This window comes from Euprymna scolopes, chromosome 10, assembly GCF_053919585.1.
Source record: "Euprymna scolopes isolate OS-2025 chromosome 10, ASM5391958v1, whole genome shotgun sequence".
Lineage (NCBI taxonomy): Eukaryota > Metazoa > Mollusca > Cephalopoda > Sepiida > Sepiolidae > Euprymna > Euprymna scolopes.
This window is the reverse complement of record NC_136491.1, coordinates 67,822,900-67,840,231: the sequence shown is the minus strand read 5'-3', so window position 1 is coordinate 67,840,231 and position 17,332 is coordinate 67,822,900. Positions and strand designations below refer to the sequence as shown.

The window sequence follows — 17,332 nt, the reverse complement described above, 5'->3', positions numbered from 1 at the left end:
TCATTTTTTTTTTCCGCAAGTAAATTAAATTTACACCATATTTTTTTGTGGGGGGGGGGGGAGGGAGAAGTAAGATAAAAAGAAAAGTATTACTGCTGCAAGTTAGTTGTGGAAGAGAAAGCCTCTTATGCTGGCTAACTATAATGCTGAGAGTTGGTGTCAAATTGAGATGTAAAAAGAGTTCTGACCCTTTTTTTCTCTCTACTCACCAACTATTTCGTCCATTATTTTCGCAAAGATATAAATAAGCAGTGATATGGTGAAGATGTTTATCAGCGAGGAAGATATGGTGGTGTGGGTGAAGAAATTGAGGCTGGTAGCAAGATGGATGATGCAGTGAGCCTACTATTGTATCTGGAGGGAGATGCATTGGCGCATTGGACCTCTACTTGGACAAGAGTGGCAAACTAGATCAAGAAAATAGTCCCAGTTAAAAGAGACATTCACAGATGATGCATTCACAACTTAAACATTCACAGATGATTCACAACTTAAACATTCACGGATGATTCACAACTTAAACATTCACAGATGATGCATTCACAACTTAGACATTCACAGATGATGCATTCACAACTTAAACATTCACAGATGATGCATTCACAACTTAAACATTCACAGATGATGCATTTACAACTTAAACATTCACAGATGATGCATTCACAACTTAAACATTCACAGATGATGCATTCACAACTTAAACATTCACAGATGATGCATTCACAACTTAAACATTCACGGATGATGCATTCACAACTTAAACATTCACAGATGATGCATTCACAACTTAAACATTCACAGATGATGCATTCACAACTTAAACATTCACAGATGATGCATTCACAACTTAAACATTCACGGATGATTCACAACTTAAACATTCACAGATGATGCATTCACAACTTAAACATTCACAGATGATGCATTCACAACTTAAACATTCACAGATGATGCATTCACAACTTAAACATTCACAGATGATGCATTCACAACTTAAACATTCACAGATGATGCATTCACAACTTAAACATTCACAGATGATGCATTCACAACTTAAACATTCACAGATGATGCATTCACAACTTAAACATTCACAGATGATGCATTCACAACTTAAACATTCACGGATGATGCATTCACAACTTAAACATTCACGGATGATTCATTCACAACTTAAACATTCACAGATGATGCATTCACAACTTAAACATTCACGGATGATGCATTCACAACTTAAACATTCACGGATGATGCATTCACAACTTAAACATTCACGGATGATGCATTCACAACTTAAACATTCACAAAAAAGTTGACCGTGGTTAAATGGGCTGGCAAGCAAGTGGATATTTACTCAAACAACATCAGATGGTTGGTCGGATTGGCTGACTTTGAGGGAGTTGGTCTCAAAAGGCTTGCAAAACTGGTTTTTGTTACGGGGTTCCCTGATTCCATCTTCATCGAACTCCAGCAGGCACCAAAAATTGAGACTCTGACCATGGGAGACCTGATAGTGAGAGCAAAGGTGCTAATGTTGACTAGGGACTAAAGTAACCGTGATAAAATCACAAATCTGAACAATTCAGTTATTATTTAATGTAGAGAAAATCCTGTTCCTCACAAAATGTTTTGTAAATATTATTATTATTTATTTTATTGTTTTTTTTTAAATAAAAATATCAATCATTTTTAGGAGCTTATTCCTCCCAAAATAGAACACCAGGATTGGAATTTCCACTCTTAAAAGTTTGGTTTAAATAGTTTTATTGAAAAGTTTTGTAAAAATATCAATCTAAAGTTTGGTTTAAATAGTTTTATTAAAATGTTTTGTAAATATATATAAAAAATGCACTCTCAGTCATGAAAATCCATCCGAACAAACTGTTATTTTATATTTGTTTACAGAGGACATATGTGTGTGTGTGTGTGTGTGTGTGTGTGTGTGTGTGTGTGTGTGTGTGCAAAGGTCAAAGCCAAACCAATGTTGACCGAAATCTGTCCTTTCATTTCTTTCTTTGCAGTGCAGTGTTGGGGTCTTTATTTTCTGCTTTGTCCAAGATTTGATTTTCATCAGGATTCTTTTGTCATATTTCTGTACCAATTAAACTAGATAGTCTGTAATGAATCATCAAATGTTTTATGATAACAAAAGAATGAAATAATCCAAACAATTTGTGAAAGTAATGCCTCACCTCAAAATGATGTAAGGTGTGTGCTTAAGTTTTCAGTATCATTTATTTAAAATCATTAGACTGTGTATTCATTCTGTGGTTTTCCAAAAAGAGGTTACTAATAACTTTTGCACATAAATAGAAACTTTCTAAATGTTACTATGGGGTCGGGTCGCATCTTTGAAATTCTGGAGATTTAGAAAATTAAAAGTGTTGAAAATGGATCAAAACGTAAATATGGAATTAAAGAAGAAAACATTGCTAACAAACACAATATATTTATACATATATAAACTTACAGATGATTTATATGAGTAAATTGTTCATAGAAAAGTTTAATCTTTTGGAGTGAGCAAAAGTAAAAGTGTTTGTTGCGTATGCATCTATATGTTTGTTTCCTGTCAGTTTGTATATGCATGTAACAGGATGTAGGAGTGACTTTAGTAGTCAATTTGTGTGCTGTTTTTGTCAGCGTGTGTATGCATGTGCATGTGTGTTGTTTTTAGTGTGGAAGTTAAGAATAAGCATTTGTTTTTTCATTGTTGCATGGTAAAAGGTGGGGTAGAACATAATGAAGCATCTTGGCATGTCTTATCTCTGACTCCATTGTCTTATTCCTCTGTGTCAGCAACATTGAAATTCTAATCATTTTATGCTATGCGATCACATCCAGTAATGAATTAGCTTTAAGGTGTCAAATATGATTTTTCTGGTACATAGACATAATTGCATGCATGTCACATGACCACTATTTTCGCAATTTTTTTTATCAATATTTTGCTGAGAGCCTGTTTGCACAAAATTTTTTCTAGGACATTTTTATGTTGTGGCTTGTGTGTTTCCATATACACTGTTGGTCAATAAAGATGTATAGGATTGAAAAATGTGTCAATTCTAAAGCTACAAGAAATTCATAACCAAGTGAGTTAATCATTTTTTTCCAGGATTTAATAGTGTTGGATTGGGAATACAAAACGAAAACGGAAAATCATTCAATGTGCATTAATCTAATCTCGATATTTTCTTTTTTAGCTTTATTTATGATTCTTCTTCTTCTTCTTCTTCTTCTTCTTCTTCTTCTTCTTCTTCTTCTTCTTCTTCTTCATCATCATCAGCATCAGTTTAATGTCTCTTTTTCATGCTTGTTCATCCTTATCACTTCCTTCTATGTTTCCCTTGACTTAACCCAATAACTCTCATCCATTCTTCTGTTATAGGGGTCGGTTGCTGAGTATCAGTCTTATAGCTAAAAAAAGGGACACAGACAAAAATATGAGAATGGCAAAGAAAGACAAACTCATGTATGCAGCAAAATATATTTCAAAGAAATAAATATGTGACCATCAAGAAAAGTTCATGATTCAGTAAGTCAACAAGAAAGGATGGATTGTTACTGTAGAATGATGATGATGATGATGATGATGATGATGATGATGAGGAGGAGGAGGAGGAGGAGGAGGAGGAGGAGTCCTGGTCAGAATTTTCTTGGGTCTTTTCACTGGGAGCTGATGGATTCTCATATTGTGAATGTAATCAACAATTGTAAAATTGTCAAGTAATTTAGTAATGCATATGAAGCTGTACTAGCTTTAAACTGGTGTCACTTCTTCCATAGCATCGAATTCAGTGATGAATTTCTGGGCATTTTCACATATGGTTTGGCTGCATCATCAGTGCTGAAACATGCTGTTAAGTTGAATGCTGATGTTTCGTTGAACCTAATTTTCTAACAATCAATATTAATGACTCAGTAGTTTTTTGTTCATTCGTTTTTGACTAAGTTTTTGAGATGTTCAAAACTGTGGTTGAGTTTGGATAATCTGCTATTCTCTGGCCATTGTCTGTATCACTAACACATTGAAATCATTGTCTGTATCACTTACACACTGAAATCATTGTCTGTATCACTAACACATTGAAATCATTGTCTGTATCACTAACACATTAAAATCATTATTTTCTGAAGTAGCTGATTATGGTGATTGGTCTTACAACTAAGAATGGAGACACAAACAAAAATACAGCAATGACAAAGAAGGGCAAACAAAATTGTGTGTGCGGTAAAATATAAAGGTGGTGTTTATTTCAAAGAAATAAAATAAGTGACAATTAGGAAAAGAGTTCATGGTTCAATGAATTGCTAGGAAAAAGGGTGGATCATTACCATTAGATGATAATGGTGAATCTTGAGCTGAGTGTCCTTTGGCATTTTCACTGGAAGCTGTTACTTTTAATGCAGTTGTTGTAGAACTTTGGAATGGCCAGAGAAACAACTTGCAGATGATGATGGTGATTTTCATGATGAGGATTATTGTTGTTGTTAAGCATCATTCATTCATTTCATATGAATCAGATGATTATTGTTGGCATTCCTTTTCCCTGCTATCTTTCTAGTTAGAATTTTTTCTAGAAAAATATCAGTCTCTGTGGAATGAATTGAATTTGAACTTATCACACACAGGTCATCAGTTTGTGTTGTTAACCACTTAGCCACTGTCACCTCTCTGATGATGATGATGATGGGCAATCATTGTTGCCATGAAAGAAGAAGATGAAATTGCAGCTGCTGCTGACTTTCTTGTAGTAGGTCAAATTTCTGTTTTGATTGACAGTGATTTAAAGGGGAAAAAGACTGCTGTTTGATGTCTTTGCAAATGTGAAAGGACACTGTAATGTCTGACATAGTTTGTAGAGAAAAGTGTAGTCGATAGGGATGGAGGAGCCAAAATTTTGTTAAACACTATAATCAGGAGGTAAGGCCGCCATCCCAACCGAGTGACATGCATTGTGTACTGTATTGCCAGCTGCTGCTGGTATAACACTTTGATGAGACCTGATTGGTTGGTTTGAGTGACCATATGCTCAGAAAGAAAGAAACTGTGTTGGTTTCTGTCACACGAGTTAAGGTGTTCAAAGATCAAACATTTAGTTTTCTTAGAGGTGCCAAGTCATAAACAGGGTCACCATGAAATTTTCAGCACGGCCCTAACCCTCAAAGTCTTTGGTTCTACACTCTGTATACTGTTCAGATTTAATCTTCCACTAAGGTAATTAAATTTAAGTCTGCTTTTAAGAATCGCATTACACATCCATCACATCATTATTACATCATTTTTCTTCAGACAATGCATGCTTCAGCCTTCATTGGTTTACTTAAAAATGACTTAAATTTTTTATGCAAATTTTTAAATTAAAACTTTAAAAAATTATAAAATAGTGAGTATACTAGTGTAGTGTTGAAATACCCTGCCTATTGCGATAGCTGACTCACAGTTGTTAGTTTAAGTCAGTCTGTGCCGAATCTAGGAAAGTTTGACCCAAGAGGTTTTGACCTAAATTGTTTTAATCTGCGGTGGTAAAATTCTACTTTCTCCTCTTTAGATGTTGTGCACGAATTAAAAGAACTTCTCATAAATAAATGCTAAACATTACAGGAATTTTTCGTATTCAACAATAGTTTAACATAGGGTTTAAATTAAGAATTTACAATTTAGAGTCGACAGGTTCTTTTCACATTATGGAATTACGAAACAGTTCGGCTCAAATCACATTATTTGGTAAATTTATGAAAGAAAGCAAAAATTGTCTTTATCATTTTTCTCATTTTTTTTTTTCAAATAAATTTTTTTTAAGAATTTGATAGATTTTCAAAACTAAATTCTAAACTTATTTTGCTTCGCCACATTTACGAAAAGATATTTACTTTTTTAATTAGAAAATAGGAAAAATAATTTTTTTTTTAGGTGGAGGTGCTAGCTAGCCCCTCCCTACCCCATTGGAATGTGGTACTTTTCTAAATCAAGTGATTGTGGTGTAACAAATGCTTTTTATTTTTAAAAATGATTCCATAACATAGCATAAAAATACAAAAATATATAACCAAAAACATTAAGATTTGAAAAAATAATAACTGGACGAAAATCTCCTTTTAAATTCAATTTGTGCGACATGTTTGAATGAATTATGTACGCATCCGCCTTAATGAATTGCATAAAATGCCAATATTGTACTATCGTCATGTATTCAGGTTATTTTATTAAATGATTTTTAATCATTATCTTCAATAAGAATGTATGGCATAAATAAAAACTTTTTTTAAATCTTTTATGTGTAGATGTAACGTTTTATTCTACAGCTAAACATTAGAAATGCACAAAGCAACAAACTGAGTCATATAGATGAATAAATGAGATGACTATCTAATGCTGATTATCGACTTTTCCCTTCTACCTCAACTGGTTGAGAAAGAAAGGGGGTAAAGAATGTGAAGTTCTGTTACTACATTGCAGACACGTGACACATGGGCTGTTCTATTCACTTAATTTTCCCTACCGGTAAGTATTGTAATAAGCGCTATATATTATCAAATGCATTTTAACTACTGCATAAGTTTTGTGGAGAACAATTGAGAGATTATTTATAAAAATTCTGGCCTCATTCGCATGCAAATTTACTCGGTCTATGGAATCGAAAATCCCATGTTCACCATCATCATAGCAGGGGGTGGCGTTGCATGATGTAATTTTAGCACAGACGCCATATCCTCGGTGTTTTAATCTCGCCTCAAGTCTTCTTCGGTACAAAATTGGAGTTCTGTCTGCTTCCAGTTAACGAGGTAACGACACTTATATTTAATATTTTCTTCTAAAACTGTGATTGATACATTTATTTCGATATTCGAGTGATTTCTGTCTTGTTTGTGTGCAATAAAGATAAGATCGATCAGGTGGCCTCATTATTTTGGTTCGGTATGTCAAGAATCTATGGGTGGGGTCCATCTCGACTTGTTACAGACGAAAAAATCAACAGGAATAATAATGCAAAATTATTTCCTTAGTTGATATAATAAACGTTGCATATTTTGCATCCTGAAATAATAAATTAATATATTTTTTTTTCAATTATTATAACTTTGAAAACTTAAATGTGTCTACACCGGAACGCGCTTTTATATTTGCGTAAATAAATAAATAAATAAAATAAAAATGCAAGGGATTGATTTAAAAACTAAAATGCTTTCGTCTGTTTGTAAATAATTTCTTCCCTCTAAATGATTATATTTTCAATTTTGATGCCATTTGTTAAACGGAATGCTATAACAACATTAGTGTTTTTTTTTTTAACACTAGTTGGCAACCTTGCAAATATCCAATGATGATGACTCATCATCATGATCGCAATGATAATCGGTACTTATGCAGAATACGAATCGTACTAAAATAATGTTATGTAAAAAGCCATGGGGAGAGGGCATTTTGTAACTATACTGTACTTTCACTTAACAATTTAAAAACATACCGTAAAAAATTGAATTTCACTTGAAAATCCTAGAAAAATGCACGGTTCAGTCTTCATTATAATAAATGTTTGTCTTATGTCTCGCTGACATTTAATATTTAATTTTCAAACTTTCGGTATAAAAAACAGAATGTCTCTGTTCTGCCTTTGGCATTTTTTTCTGGAGGGTTGGTTTATCGCTTCCAAAGCCAACGGGTCCGATCACTGCAAATTTTATACTGAACCGTGAACCGGAGAGGGGGGGGGGGCGCCATGTCTAACTTTGCTGCAGTATGCGGCAGGTAATTAGACTGATTTGACAAAAACAAAAATCGGTTCAGCCAATCAAAAATGTCAAAATAACTTTTTGTGAGTTACCCCCCCCCCCCAATAAAAAAAAAAATGAGGGAGCCATTTTGATGTTGCCTTTTCAATTAAAAAAAGAATATTTTTTTTATCTTTTCAAGTAAATCTTATTAATAATTAAATAATTATTAAAAATATCATTCCTTTTGAATATTTATGCAGAGTAACCCGGTAACCGTGCTGAAATAATATCTAAACCATTCTTAATATGAGAAGAGGACGTTTTCCAACTATTCTGTACTTTCACCTAACAATTTAATAAATAAAAAAGGCGCCTTAAATTTTAAACTTGAAAATCCCATCTAAAAAAAAAAAAATCATACAGTCCGTATTCTGCATAAGTATTCATTTTTTTTTTTTGCTTTGCCTCAAACTTGTATAAATGCTATTGATTCCCATGTTTGTCAGTTATTTGTGGCGAAGTTTTCTTTTTTCTACCCCCCTCTCTGTATTTGATAAGTTGACTACTATTGACATTGAACTAACTTTCAAGGAAAGTCTTTAAGATAGCAGATATTCGGTTCTTTACTATGATAGAGGCGAGGCGCGTACTATTAGAAATTATTATGGCATGGCTTGTATGTAAGTTGTGCCTCTAAACCCAAAGAAAAACAAGAACCGCGGGTACACCTGTCGTATAAAAAAAAAACAAAAAAAAAAAAAACCGAAAAAGATTTCTCTACAGATTAAATACATTTCAAGTTTTTATTTCAAAAATGAAATCCTATCGTTCATATTAATGGCGAAATTCAAATAATTCTCAATTTGTAGGATCTTGTTTTGATATTGATGCAGATGATGCAGATGCACGCAAGCAAAACTACATTTAAAATATGATGCCAAAAATCAAAATAGTTGAGTGGAGGGGGGAGGAGTTTAAAGAAAAATATTAAAAAAATAAAAACTTCTTGTTTTGATTAAATCAATATAAAAATAATACAATACAAATTGCGAATCATTTGGGTGAACGTAAAGATTACGACGGTGAAGATTTTTCGAAAAGGCTTTACGTATTAATAGTGGGGGGGGGCACTTTTTATCGACTGTCTGCATGATCAACACAAAGTAGAATGCTAACATTTCAGAATCTCTTTTTCTTAAAGAATAATTTATTGTAATGAGACACAAACACACGCAATCTCTAATGATAATTATATTAAGATCGCGTATGTTTGTCTTATCTGTAAGTTATTCTCATAAATACACAATTATTATTTATTTACAACGTTGAATTATTTTCCTCTAAGCTTTCCCAGCGGGTAGATGCAACGAGTTAATAATCTCAGTTTATTTGCATTTATTGATATTGACTGCATAACTTTGGGATGAGTCAGTCGATATGTTGTTTAATGTTTCAAAAATTGCAGTAGTAGTAATCACGCCCCAAAGCATCGATGTAGTAGTAGGATCGATCATTGCTGCTACATAGTCTTACAACACTATTTTGATTTTCTTTTCAGAAAACCGACGACGAAGTTATATTACTTTTTCATTTTTTGGATACCAAAATTTATTTTTATTTGTTAGTCACACACCTTTTTTTTTTTTTTTTTTTTTTTTCTTTTAATCCTTTTTTTCTTTTGGAAAAAAACAAACAAAACAATACTGGAAGAGGCAAATTGTCTAAAATAGACTTGCAATTTAGACATTTAAAGTAAAGAAACAACAAAAAAAAATAATTTGTAGCAAGTTATTTGTTAACTAGTTACTTCTGTCCCAGCGTTGCTGAAAAAGGAGCTTAATTCAAGAGATTCTATGAAGGAGAGAATAATCAACATGTTTAAAACTACAGAATTATCATGTTTTTAAGCTGATAGGTGCGGACAAAAATAGGGGGACCTAGTTTTGAAAGCCGATTTATCATAATTGTTTTGTAGGTTTCCGACTACTTTTTGATTGTATTTGAAAGATTAAGAACTAAAGTTAATTTCCTAAACAAAAAAAATATTTGTACACATGAAAAAAAAAAAAAAAAAAAAAAAGTTACGAAAAATGTTTTCACGGCGAGCTACTCAATTCAGCTAAATTTTGAAGTTGAATAAATTCATTGTAAAAATCCTTTAAAAGATAAATATTAGTTTTCTGGGTCTATTTCAAAGATAATTAGTAAAGTCCTAAGATATTTAATTAAATAATAAAAAAAAAAACACCTTGTTTAATTTACCGTTCGCCAAAAACGCAACAGACTAAAAAAAATGTAAACACGATTATAAGGAGGCCCAAAATTTCAGCCAATCAAAACGCTCTTTCAAAATGAAGTCATGATAGTAAAAGGAGGTAGGGGTGTCAGATTTTTTTTCCCCCAGACGTGCATCCATACATTTCTATTCTGAACGTTTGTATCAATTTTTATCATTTTTTAATTTAATTATTGTTTATGTTCCTGTTTTAAAATTTTTTTTTTTTTTAATTATTTTCGAGATTATATAAAAATTATGTTACGCCGAAAATTTTACATGCTTGCGAGCAAGGAAATTATTAAAATCTTGCATATAAAAATTATGCAAAATCTGTCATTAAAAAAAAAAAAAAATATTTTTGCTATTATAATTTTTTGTGTGAAAATATTAAATAAACAATGCTTAATTCAATGGTAATATCGGTAGTTCAAGAAATTAATTTTTCTTCGAGTTATATCGAATTCATTAATACAGACTTTAGGGGCTTTTTTTGTAATGTTCCTGTAAAAATTATTATTTTTTTTTGTTACAAATTACGATGCTTTATATATATATATATAAAAAAAAGCAAAAATAAATTGCGTTTTTTTTTTTATTACTGAAAATTATAACTCTAGTAAAGGTATTTTTTGTTTAAGCAAAATAATACATTTCCACTCAGATTTAAATAAAAAATAATTAATTTTTTATATTCCGCGATCATTATTTGATAAATACTGAAAATTTCATTAAAATTGGTTAATTTCCTGATTTTTGGTGATTTTTTTAAGTAAGGGGAGGGGTCAAAATGTTTATACATTTTGAGCATCGGCATTCATTTTGCCCGTACCTAATTAACTGAAATACTTTTGTATTATAAAATATCAAATCATTTTTAGTATAATAGGGTGTTTTTGGTATTTTTTTTTTTTTTTTTTTACTTGACCAGCGTCGTTTAACCTCTAACAAAAACGCTCATTTTACGTTAAATTTATATAGGAAAATGGTCTCCCGCTCTAAAATCTCAGTTACTTTATTTTATTTATTTGGTTTTTTTTTTTCCAGAATTTCTTATTATTTTTAAAGGTCTTTTAAACGTATTAGGCAAAAGTAGATTTTCATTTTTTAGGGGTTAAACGACGGTGGGTAACATCGTAAAAAAAAATAACGCATTTTTTTTTGTTTTTTAATAGAAAATTTTAATTATTGGGACAAAAATAAAATTGCCTCAGTGTAGGATTCATAACTGAACGAAGAGTTAAATGAATAACTCTCGTGTACTAATAGAAACGAAAATTGAATGTAATTAGAATTTTTGTTTCAATTGCAGCAGATTTTCTCTTAAAAGGGCCATGCGAGAAAAAAATGAAGCTTAGAATCTATAAAACAAGTTGATGTTTTATTTTGTAAATTGTAAAAAAAAACCCCCCAAAAAACAGACATCGAATTAAACATTGTGTCACGGCATGATAAAGAAATCGCGACGAATAGGAAAATTTAAGTCGTTATTCTTAATAATCTCTTGAATTATCGGTTATATGGAAATTGTTTAAAGTGTTAAAATACTAAAATAAAAGGAAATGTATTACTTTTTTATTATAAAAGTAGGCAAAATTATTTCATGAAGTGAGTTTTGGAAAATACGTTATTTCTTGAGGATCCATGTAAACGATGCATCTGTGCTAATAAATGTATGAAAGAGTTTAAGTGCAGTACTAATATTTCGCTATATTATTTTTTTTATAGTTGAATAGAGCAAATGTGGACATCTGTTCATTTGAAAAGAAGAAGGGTTGTAGAAAATCTGGTAGTGACATGAAGTGAATGGGAGGACTAAATGGATAGAGAGTGAAAGCGTTTGCTACTCTCTTTGTGAGAATATGTATTTGAGCGAGTCATTTTGTTTGGAATAAATGTAATTGTTAAACAGGGATGAAATATATGCATAAGTATGCAAAATACACTTTAAGAAGTGGTGAGAATGAAAGATTTGTTTTGGAAGTGTTCAGTTAATTTCCTATTGAAACTAGAGACAAGGAAAAAATCGAGATCATTTTATATAGAATAAATTTAAAAATAATGAAAGAAAAGATAAAAAGATTAAGATCATTCTAAATAGAAGATCTGATAAGTAAACAATATTATTATAGATTAACAGTTTTTTTTTTTTTTTAATGATTACATGTGTGCACTCTGAAAAACTTTGTGTAAAGAAGGAAATAAATTAGAATGAGTAGTCAGATTTGTATAGAAATTTAATGTAAAATGATGCCCCATTTCTGAGCCATTCTATCGTTTTAGGGCTTTAGGGCAGTTAAACCAGTTTTAAAATTTTTTTTACCTGTAGGATATTGTACATTGTTCGGGTTTTTATTTATTTTTTTTGTGGGTGATCTACCTTTTTTTTTTTTTTTTTTTTTTTTTAGGTGATTGATTGCATATGCTTTTACAATTTTTACCATTTGGCTTGGGGTTAGTAGTAAAAATAGTTAACTGCCCTTAAAGTTAGAATGATTCAGAGATGGGGGATCGTTTTATGTTAAATTTGTATACGAAATTGATACTCTACTCTAAATTCTAAAATATTTGTAATGATCATGTAATTTTATCAGAAAGGCGATATGCAGTAGCTCAAAAGTTGTATTTTTGTTTTAAATTAAGACCTGCTGAATGTATTGGCATAAAAAATTAATTTAGTCTTATGTATGAAATAGAAAAACACACCTTTTAAATTAGGTGACATAAATTCTTCCTGGCAAAATGCAAGGTGGACATTCCCTAAGAATGGTTAAGATAAAATGAAAGAACTTGCTCATCCAATTTAAATTTTAATTTTTTAAAATAAATTTTTATATAATTCACTAAAGACTTCTTTACCATTTTCCGTTCCAACTTTTAAGGTCTTAAAAGCTACTTATCTCTGCAAAATTTAAATGAGATTTTCTTATTCAGCATAGTCTATAAAAGTCATTTTAAAGAAAATTGTGGAGGTGGACCTAATATAAAAAATTACCGAAGTTTTATTCAATCTTTATTTGAACATTTCTAACAAAATTATATTCTTGATAATATAAATATGCTTATGAACTGTTTTTTTTTAATCACACATCAGAGGTGTTGGTAATTTTTTTTATATCAAACATAAAACTATAACTGTTATAAAAAAAGTATTCATGAACTGTTTTTTGTTTGATTAAACATATTATCGGGTTAAAAAATAGTTCATAAATATTTTTTATAACAGCTCTATTTTTATGCTTGATGTGGGGAAAAAATTACTGGCACCTAATGTTTGATCAAAGAAAACCGTGCATAAACATATTTTTATTATAAAAGTTATAATTTTGTTATAAAAGTTCAAATAGCCTGTTTGAATAAAACTTCTATTTTTATATTTACTTAAAAAAAAAACACAAGCTTGGTCATCCGTAGCTTAAAACTTGTTTGACATCACTTTTGCCAAATGGCTTTGTAAATAAAGTGTAACTCTTAACGAAAGCCAAATTGATTTGAACGCTTATACGTTCAGCATGCCATGATCTTAAAAATATACAATTTTGAGCTGCTGATTACATGAATAAAGAAACTCTGATTGCCATAATTTTGTTTTTCTGTGAAGTTTTTCCAAATGTTCACATAATTGTCTAAAAGAAAATTGGAGGGTGGGGCGATTCAGTGCACATTTACCGAAACAATTTGACATTTATATTTAGTTAAAACATTTTAATTATTTTTTAAAAACGATTGTCTGGAGTAAACAACGCGAAAATCAATTCTTTCTGTGGTGCTTGGATTTTTATATGAACAATAATATATTTGCTGCATGCTTAGAAATATATCTTTACAGTTAGCTCCCTTATAAAACAATTTGAAACACTATTCTGAAAGAAAATAACAGTACTTATCCAGTCTGACTCGATATCTGGCAACTTTCTGCAGATTACATAAGCAGCTGAAAGCTGGCGAAGTGATTAGCCAATCAGCTATCAGAAGATCTATTTAGAAAGCCATTCTTAACATGAGAAAGGGTGGAAGGCAGCATTTGAATTAATTATATGGCAGTATTCATACTGCTTGTTGGAAGATGCTGACACAAAGTTGCTGGAGATTACGTTGTAAATTGAATAATATTGAAAGAAACGATCAGTTTTATTGGTTTAACAAAATATCTGCTAAATTATATTATATTCCCTATTTCTAATTAAAAATATTTTTTCAAACTCCATTTCCAGAAATTATGAAAACCTTTCTCCCTTCTTCCATTTCTCATAAACTTTTAGTTTTATACTTTAAAAAATCCATGCACATCACACGTATCCCTCTTCTTAAACATGAGGCAATTTAATTTTTAACATTTTTATTCAACATTTTAAAATAGATTGAAAGAAATAATTTTTATGATTTTTTTTTTTTCATTTATAATGTAATTAAAATTATCGTGAATTTCATTTTGTGAGTTTGAAACATTTTACGCGTGGAGGGGGAGGGTAAAAGAAAAAGCAAAATATTCTATCCTTTTCTCTAAAAGCAAAACTAAAAAAAAAAACAACAAAAAAAAGAACCGTTCAAGTTTTGTGGAAACTTTTTTCCTAAAAAAAACATCTACCAATTGCCGAAGTAATTTGGCAAGAGGTGGATACAATAAATATAAAGTATAAAAAAATGTGTAACTTATCCCCCTTCTCCTGGCCTCAATTATGCAAAAAAAAAAAAAAGAAAAAAGTGACTTTTTTCCTCTAACTATTCTGATGAATACTGCTATACTATTCCTATGGGAGGTGGTAGTATTTCTTTTTACTACTGACCTCGTTTATTATTAGTCACTTGTTGGGTTGTAGCTGCTGTGCACGCCCTTTATACCACTTGAGAAGAGAGTAAGCATCCTCATCATTTGCTTCCACTCTTTCGAGGAGAGAAAACATTGTTAGTGTTGGCACGCATCCAATCATCCCCTTTCAATCTGGTGTTGCAGTTCTGCATAAAGACTTTCTCTTTCTCTCTCTTCCCAATTGGACATAATATTGCAATTCATCCACGGTATTGATAAATTCTTATTCTTCATCTTTTTTTTTTCTCTTATCAGCCTTAAAACCATCCGTTTCCTTAAATGGTTATCAAAGTTAATAATCAAGTTACGTTTTTTTTTCTCAGTTCGTTTTAATTTTCCAAATATTTGTAATCTTGCCAATTGAAAAACTGTTTTTTAATTATTTACTCGTTTAAGCATTTTGAAGTTTTTCTTTTTTCATGTAATTCTTGAATGTTTTCTTGTTTATAATTTATTGGTTTACTAAACTATGATTAATAAGGAATTACTGTAAAACTGAACATTAGCTCCTTAGATTCCCTTGTGTGCCTTCTTCATATGCCTCTTTCAGGAATGTTGAAGGTTGTTACTTGCAACTTATTTTTGGATTGTCTCAACTTACCAGCATATCAGCTGAACATTTTCCAACCGTTGTATACTTTTTTTTCTGAAATTAACATTTCAACAGTTTCATATTACATTTAATATTCAATAAAATTTTACATTTACTATTTAATAACATTTCAGAAATTTATTTTAAATAATACATTATGGACATAAAATTATTTTAAGTTGTGAAATATGTTAATATTTTTCTATGAAAAATCCTATATATCATTATTACATCATTCACTAATTATTGAAGTGTTTTTACAAAATAAATGATATTAATTTGTGAATCAAGACAACTTGTTAAACAATATTTAAAGTTAACAAAACAAGAAATCTTAATTGAACAAATGCTTTTGAAATATTTTTTTACTTTGAATGGCCACACCCTAACTTGGCATCTTTTAGATTGGGTCAGCTGCTTTTACATTGAAATTTTTTTTCTTTAATTGTTCTGATAAGAAGTCGAGATGATATTGAATATTGTCGATTTTATTTGTAAATTTGTTTTGAATATTTGCTTTTAATGAGACATTGAAACAATTTTAAATATGTAAATATTTTTAGTATTCTTATAGTAATATTGATACTATTTCTAATTTTATATTACAATGACATTTAATGAATGTTAAGGCATATATTCTATTATGGAAAGTATTTTTGGTGCTAAATTGTGTGCGTATATTAGATTAGATTTTACACTATTTGGTTATCAACTCTGAACAAATGAGTTGCGATTGACTAAAATTAAGATTGACACCGAATGTTACATTCCTGAAATTTTTACATTGGTTTTATCATCTGAGAAAACCTCATAAAAAATGAGCCAAACCTTAATTTTCTTCTTGTTCAATACTATGCATAAAAAATGTGCTATTTTGGTAATAAATCTCAAAAGTTTACTTTTATTAAATAGAGAAAGTATTACATTCCATAAGCATTTTCTTTATTTCTAAGACCTTTTATACAACAAATTTTTATATTTTTAAATTACAAAAATCATTATACTTTGATCTACTTATCAAGAAAAGAGAGTAATAATATGAAAGAATTGGAAAATTTCAATTTAAAATTTTACACAATTGATGAATTAGACATATTTTCTGTGAGTCTTTAATGTATCAGCCTCCTACTATCATGACTTGTCCAATTGGCTGCCTCCAAAATTCACCTAGCCTAGTGTGTGTGTGTGTGTGTGTGTGTGTGTTGTATTAAACATCCTTAATACATGAATTAAATTATGTTAACAAGTCACTAATAAAAGTTAGCCATATAAACTTACCATAGAAAAGTAAACTAGTCAATATCCTACCATTTATTTTAGTGAAAATGAAGATATTTGAAAGTTGAAATATTTTTTTTTTTTTTTGCTATTTTGTTAAAATTTCTTTCAAAGAATACTGAAAACCATGGATTGACCTATTAGTTTCTAATATTGTGAAATGTTTTTAAATTTGTTACTAATATTGTAGTTTTACAGAAAAATTTAGGTTAGGGCATTTGAAACTTAGTTTCTTAAAATATCAAACCAAGTACTGTAAAACCTAAACTCCACTTAAATAAGTGCCACATGTGCCAAGTACGGAAATGTTTAGGTTTGCTGAAATTTGAAATTTTCTCTAAGTCTTTAACTTGTTATAATCACATACTAGGTGATCTCCTTTGTATATATTATCCTCTTTTGAAATTGGTCATTTGTCTTCTGAGATCATCAATTTAGCCTAACAATTGCCCTCTATTTGTAGTTTCTAATTTTGATTGTTGATCACTTGTTGAGCAAAAGTACTTAGAATGATTCACTTAGTTCCTCCCGTTTTTCTCTTTACTTTATTTCTTAATTAGTTAAGAAAATTTCAAATGATCCCTCCCCCACCTTCACACTCTTCACTCAAAGCCATTTACAAATTTGCATTTATGTTTAAGTCTACACTTAGCTACCACCG

The 17,332-nt window shown here is 30.4% G+C and overlaps 1 protein-coding gene across 15 annotated transcripts in view; it reads left to right on the top strand.

Moving 5' to 3' along the window:
• Nucleotides 1–5,017: 5,017 nt before the first annotated feature.
• The window catches only part of LOC145286048 (spectrin alpha chain-like), a 132,536-nt gene continuing 120,221 nt past the window's right edge, over nt 5,018–17,332 (top strand). For 13 of the 15 annotated variants that reach the window (XM_080134695.1, XM_080134693.1, XM_080134694.1 and 10 more), the window contains exon 1: nt 6,438–6,786. The gene's annotated coding sequence lies outside the window, so the exon portion shown is untranslated. Of the gene's footprint in view, nt 5,219–6,437; nt 6,787–14,715; nt 15,011–17,332 lie in introns of those variants that run through there. The other 2 variants (XM_080134683.1, XM_080134681.1) reach the window with 2 other exon arrangements.